A 7,577-nucleotide genomic window follows, 5' to 3' on the forward strand; every position below is an offset into this window, starting at 1 on the left:
CAGTTGCCTCCCAACAAACGCTTTTTTAATTTCAATAGCTTGACAGTGGGCTCTCACAGAGCCACACAGGTGATCAGGTCAATTTTATAGACTCCCAACACCAAACTTAGAGTTTGGATGTGGGGATTCAACACCAAACTTAGAGTTTGGCTGGGGCCTCCCAACACCAAACTTAGAGTTTGGTTGTGGGGGATTTATTTGACTCTGTATTGAGAGAAGCTTGTCATGCTTCCTCTCCATCGTTACAGAAGGAGATCCTTGAGTTTTAAACACAAGGTTGTCTTCATTAAGTTGAAAGATCAATTCTCCTCTGTCCACATCAATCACAGCTTTTGCTGTGGCTAGGAAGGGTCTTCCAAGGATGATGGATTCATCCTCATCCTTCCCAGTGTCTAGGATTATGAAATCAGCAGGGATGTAAAGGCCTTCAACCTGTACTAACACGTCCTCTACTTGTCCATAAGCCTGTTTCATGGATTTGTCTGCCATCTCTAATGAGAATTTGGCAGCCTGTACCTCAAGGATTCCCAGTTTCTCTATTACAGAGAGTGGCATGAGGTTTATGCCTGACCCCAGGTCACACAGAGCCTTCTCAAAGGTCATGGTGCCTATGGTACAGGTATTAAGAACTTTCCAGAATCCTGTTTCTTCTGAGGTAATGTCAGTTGATCCAGATCACTCAGTTCATTGATGAGCAAGGGAGGTTCATCTTCCCAAGTCTCATTACTAAATACTTTGGCATTCAGCTTCATGATTGCACCAAGGTACTTGGCAACTTGCTCTTCAGTAACATCCTCATTCTCTTCAGAAGAAGAATACTCATCAGAGCTCATGAAGGGCATAAGGAGGTTCAATGGAATCTCTATGGTCTCTAGATGAGCCTCAGATTCCTTTGGTTCCTCAGAGGGGAACTCCTTCTTGCTTGAGAGACGTCCCATGAGGTTATCCTCAGTGGGGTTTACGTCCTCTCTGTCCTCCATATATTCGGCCATATTGATTATATCAATGGCCTTGCACTCTCTTTTTGGATTCTCTTCTGTATTGCTTGGGAGAGTACTAGGAGGTGTTTCAGTGATTTTCTTACTCAGCTGGCCCATTTGTGCCTCCAAATTTCTTATGGAGGACCTTGTTTCACTCATAAAAATTAAAGTGGCCTTGGACAGATTAGAGACTAAGTTTGCTAAATTAAAGGCATTTTGTTCAGAATTCTCTGTCTGTTGCTGAGAAGATGATGGAAAAGGCTTGCTATTGCTGAGCCTGTTTCTTCCACCATTATTAAAGCCTTGTTGAGGCTTTTGTTGATCCTTGATCCAGAAATTTGGATGATTTCTCCATGATGAATTATAGGTGTTTCCATAAGGTTCACCCATGTAATTTACCTCTGCTATTGCAGGGTTATCAGGATCATAAGCTTCTTCTTCAGAAGATGCCTCTTTAGTACTGTTGGATGCATTTTGCCATCCATTCAAACTTTGGGAAATCATGTTGACTTGCTGAGTCAATAATCTCTGAAATCACTTAACACACATATCAAGGCATCTAATGGTAATAAGAGAGGATTAAACATAGGGAATTTAAGGCCAAAGAAGCATGTTTTCAATCAAAGCACATAATTAGGAAGGCAAATGTAAAACCATGCAAATCATATGAATAAATGGGTGAAAAGCTGCTAAAAATCACCCAAATGAGCACAAGATAAACCATGAAATAGTGGTTTATCAGTCAACACTTTGTTCTGAGCCAATATGGCATTCAGAGCATCAATTTCAAGAACTCCCTTCTTCTGAGGCGTCCCATTATTCACGGAATTTCTCTCAGAAGTATACATGAATTGATTATTTGCAACCATGTCAATAAGTTCTTGAGCTTCTGCAGGCGTTTTCTTTAGGTAAATGGATCCACCTGCAGAATGGTCCAGTGACATCTTGGAGAACTCAGACAGACCATAATAGAATATATCTAGAATGGTCCATTCTGAAAGCATGTCAGGAAGACACCTTTTGGTCATCTGCTTGTATCTTTCCCAAGCTTCATAGAGGGATTCACCATCTTTTTGCTTGAAGGTCTGAACATTCACTCTAAGCTTGCTCAGCTTTTGAGGAGGAAAGAACTTAGCCAAGAAGGCCGTGACCAGCTTATCCCAGGAGTCTAGGCTATCCTTAGGTTGTGAGTCCAACCATGTTCTAGCTCTGTCTCTTACAGCAAAAGGGAAAAGCATGAGCCTGTAGACTTCAGGATCTACTCCATTAGTCTTAACAGTCTCACAGATCTGCAGGAACTCAGTTAAAAACTGATAGGGATCTTCTGATGAAAGTCCATGAAATTTGCAGTTCTGTTGCATTAGAGCAACTAATTGAGGTTTCAGCTCAAAATTGTTTGCTCCAATGGTAGGGATTGAGATGCTTCTTCCATCAAACTTGGAAGTAGGTGTAGTATAATCACCAAGCATCCTCCTTGCATTATTATTATTTTCGGCTGCCATCTCCTCTTCCTTTTCGAAAATTTCTGTAAGGTTGTCTCTGGATTGTTGTATTTTAGCTTCTCTCAGTTTCCTTTTCAGAGTCCTTTCAGGTTCAGGGTCTGCTTCAACAAGAATGTTCTTATCCTTGCTCCTGCTCATATAAAAAAGAAGGGAACAGAAAATAATAATAGGGATCATTTTTACCACAGTATAGAGGTTCCCTTGTTATTAGTAGAAGAAGAAAGGGAATAAGAGTGAAGAAGAATGGATAATCCAAACACAAGGGTGAGGATAGGAGCAGAGATATGAGATGAGGAGAAATGTTAGTAAGTAATTAAATAAATAGAAGAAGATGAGAGGGAGGAGTTTTCGAAAATAATTTTTGAAAAGGGGTTGATGATTTTCGAAAATTAAAGGAGAAATAAAATTAAAATTAAAATTTAAAACAATTAATTAATTAAAAAGAATTTTTGAAAAAGAGGGAGGTATTTTCGAAAATTAGAGAGGGAAGAGTAGTTAGGTGGTTTTGAAAAAGATAAGAAACAAACAAAAAGTCAATTAGTTAGTTGAAAAAAGATTTGAAAATTAATTTTGAAAAGATAAGAAGATAAGAAGTTAGAGAAGATATTTTAAAATCAAATTTTTGAAAAAGATATGATTTAAAAAGATATGATAGAAAGATATGATTGAAATTAGCTTTGAAAAAGATTTGAATTTTTAAAATCAAAATTAATGACTTGACTCACAAGTAATCACTAGACATGATTCTAGAACTTAAAGTTTGAATCTTTCTTAACAAGCAAGTAACAAACTTGAAATTTTTGAATCAAAACATTGATTGTTGATAATATTTTCGAAAATAAATAAGAAGAATGAAAAAGATTTTATTTTTGAAAAAGATTTTGAAAAAGATAAGATTTTCAAATTGAAAATTTGATTTGACTCATAAGAAACAACTAGATTTTAAAAATTTTGAAAAAGTCAACTCAAATTTTCAAAAATTTATGAGAGAAAAAGGGAAGGATATTTTTTTTATTTTTGAATTTTTAATGAGGAAAGAGAAAAATATGAAAAATAACACATAACACAAAAATTATGAATCAAAACACACAATGCATGCAAGAACACTATGAATGTCAAGATGAACACCAAGAACACTTTAAAGATCATGATGAACATCAAGAACTTATTTTTGAAAAATTTTCAAGAAAAGAAAACATGCAAGACACCAAAATTAGAACTTTTTAAACTTTAGACACTAACAAATTGAAAGCGCATATGAAAAACAAGAAAAGACATAAAACAAGAAAATATAAAGATCAAACAAGAAGACTTACCAATAACAATTTGAAGATCATGAAGAACATATGCAATGCATGAGTTTTTCGAAAATTGAAAGAAAATTAAATGTATGCAATTGACACCAAACTTAAAAATTGACACAAGACTCAAACAAGAAACACAAAATATTTTTTATTTTTATGATTTTATAATTTTTTTTTTGGTATTTTTCGAAAATTATTTAGAAAAAGCAAAATAAGGATTTCAAAAACTTTTAATAGGAATTCTAGGAATCTTGCAATGTTAGTCTAAAGCTCCAGTCCAGGAATTAGACATGGCTCACTAGCCAGCCAAGCTTTCAGTGAAAGCTCCGGTCCAAAACACTAGACATGGCCAATGGCCAGCCAAGCTTTAGAATACAAATCAGTCATACAGCAGCAGATGGATTAGGAATAGCTAGCTTGCTCTTGTGATGATGGTTTGGAAGCCCCAGTCCAAATGAATTAGACATGGCTTTACAGCCAGCCAGGCTTCAACAATTTTTTTATGAAACACTAGAAGTCATTCTTAAAAATTCTGAAGAAAATAAATTAATTAAGAAAAGTTTTTTTTTATTTTTTTTCGAAAATGAAAAGAATAAAAACAAAAACTTAAAATTAAAATAAAGTTACCTAATCTGAGCAACAAGATGAGCCGTCAGTTGTCCAAACTTGAACAATCCCCGGCAACGGCGCCAAAAACTTGGTGTGGCAAAATTGTTATTCAGATGTAAAATTTGTTGTTCGTTCTCCCCCTGGCAATGGCGCCAAAACTTGGTGCACAATACCATGGTCCAAACATAACTTCACAACTTTGCGCAACTAACCAGCAAGTGCACTGGGTCGTTCAAGTAATAAACCTTACGTGAGTAAGGGTCGATCCCACGGAGATTGTTGGTATGAAGCAAGCTATGGTCATCTTGCTAATCTCAGTCAGGTGGATATTAAATGGTTATGGAGTTTTCGAATAATAATAATAATAAATAAACAGAAAATAAAGATAGAGATACTTATGTAATTCATTGGTGAGAATTTCAGATAAGTGTATAGAGATGCTTTCGTCCCTCTGAACCTCTGCTTTCCTGCTGTCTTCATCTAATCCTTCCTACTCCTTTCCATGGCAAGCTGTATGTTAGGCATCACCGTTGTCAATGGCCACCTGTCCTCTCAGTGAAAATGGTCCAATGCGCTGTCACTGCATGGCTAATCATCTGTCGGTTCTCGATCATACTGGAATAGGATTTACTATCCTTTTGTGTCTGTCACTACGCCCAGCACTCGCGAGTTTGAAGCTCGTCACAGTCATTCAATCCCTGAATCCTACTCGGAATACCACAGACAAGGTTTAGACTTTCCGGATTCTCAAGAATGGCCGTCCATGGGTTCTAACTTATACCACGAAGACACTAATAACTCGGACTCGGTCCCCTGTATTAGATATCCAAGAGATATCCATTCTAGCTTGTTTGCATGTAGAACGGAAGTGTTTGTCAGGCACGCGTTCATAAGCGAGAATGATGATGAGCGTCACATAATCATCACATTCATCATGTTCTTCGGTGTGAATGAATATCTTAGAAGCGGAATAAGCTTGAATTGAATAGAAAAACAGTAGTACTTTGCATTAATTCATGAGGAACAGCAGAGCTCCACACCTTAATCTATGGTGTGTAGAAACTCCACCGTTGAAAATACATAAGTGATGGAGGTCCAGGCATGGCCGAATGGCCAGCCCCCATGATCTAAGAACTAAACGTCCAGAGATGAACTAAAGATCATATGATCCTCCCATGTAAATACAATAGTAAAAAGTCCTATTTATACTAAACTAGTTACTAGGGTTTACAGGAATAAGTAAATGATGTAGAAATCTACTTCCGGGGCCCACTTGGTGTGTGCTTGGGCTGAGCATGATGCTTTCACGTGGAGAGGTCATTCTTGGAGTTGAACGCCAGTTTGTAACGTGTTTCTGGAGTTTAACTCCACTTTGCAACTTTTTTCTGGCATTTAACTCCAGAATGCAGCATGGAACTGGCGTTCAATGCCAGTTTGCGTCGTCTAAACTTGGACAAAGTATGGACTATTATATATTGCTGGAAAACCCTGGATGTCTACTTTCCAACGCAATTGAGAGCACGCCATCTGGAGTTCTGTAGCTCCAGAAAATCCACTTTGAGTGCAGAGAGGTCAGAATCCAACAGCATCAGCAGTCCTTTGTCAGCCTCTGAATCAGATTTTTGCTCAGGTCCCTCAATTTCAGCCAGAAAATACCTGAAATCACAGAAAAATACACAAACTCATAGTAAAGTCAAGAAATGTAAATTTTAATTAAAAACTAATAAAAATATACTAAAAACTAATTAAATTATGCTGAAAACTATGTAAAAACAATGCCAAAAAGCGTATAAATTATCCGCTCATCAAGTTGTGCTTTGGATCCTAAGGACAATTTCAAATCATTTAACATTGAAGAAATTAGCAAGTTAGCAGAGAAATTTTATCCCCTTGATTTTCTTTCTAATGAGCTAAATATTTTGAAATCTCAGTTGCAACATTATCAGCATGATATACCAAATCATTTGAAAGGCGTTGGTACACTTTCTGAATTGTGCAACAAGTTGCAAGAAATAGGAAAATCAAGAACTTATTACATGGTTGATAGATTAATACGTTTTATTTTGACTCTACCAGTGTCTACAGCAACAACAGAAAGAGCTTTTTCAGCAATAAAAATTGTTAAGACAACACTCCGAAGTAAGATGGCTGATGAATTTCTTGCAGACAATTTGGTCATCTATATAGAAAAAGGATTAGCAGATATTTTTGACACAAATTCAATAATAGATGATTTTGAAAATAGAAAAAAAACGTCGAATAGCCTTTTCATGATACAAAATTGTAAGTGGTAACTTTTATATATTATTGTCTTACTTTGATTGAGATTATATATTTAGTTTTTTTTTATTTTATCATTAAAAATAGTAATATAAAATATTCTTAGTAAATTATTAAACACCGCCCCCCTAAATAGTTAGTCTAGCACTGCCCCTAGTTGGAGTAAGAAAAATATGAAGGTATTTTTGTTCAAAAAATTCTTAAATGATGATTTTAATTCGAAATGCAACGTAACTATTTTGAACAAAAAAAAAATTAAGAATGTTTTTGATTTTCATCCTAAACTTTAGAGACTAAAACGATATTTATCCCGAAGTTTTAATATAGATTCATATATTTTTAATAATTATTTAAAGAATATTTATAAAAAAATAATATAATTATTACTAAATAAAATATAAAAATATTAATTTTTATTATTTATATCTTATTTTTAATATTTTATTTTATCTCATTCTCAAAACTAAATACAATCTAATAATTTGCGGCTCCCCCTATTATTATGGCACTTGAATTTTTATATCTATGTCACAATTCATTAAAAAATTTGGAGATTCGAACTACTTCCTGATTTTTGAAAATTGAAATTGGCTTTTGGATGAGATCATATTTGTCATGAGATCATTGCTTACGGTTACGGATAGATGATGTATCTTAATTCAAACAATTCGATGCATGCATTCGTTATTCTAAAGAAAAATTGTATTCTATTCTTTTTTTGTTTGAATTATGAGTTAATGTATATATATACTTTGTTATTTACTTCTAATAAAGGAAATATCCCAGGTGCACTTAAAGATATGTTCAATTGGCATCTTCGCTCATCCTGGATATATACCGGTACTAAGTGGGATCTGGCTATTTTAAAACCATGGATTTAGAATTTATTTGGGTGAGTTTTT

The sequence above is a fragment of the Arachis ipaensis genome, chromosome B03, assembly GCF_000816755.2.
Source record: "Arachis ipaensis cultivar K30076 chromosome B03, Araip1.1, whole genome shotgun sequence".
Lineage (NCBI taxonomy): Eukaryota > Viridiplantae > Streptophyta > Magnoliopsida > Fabales > Fabaceae > Arachis > Arachis ipaensis.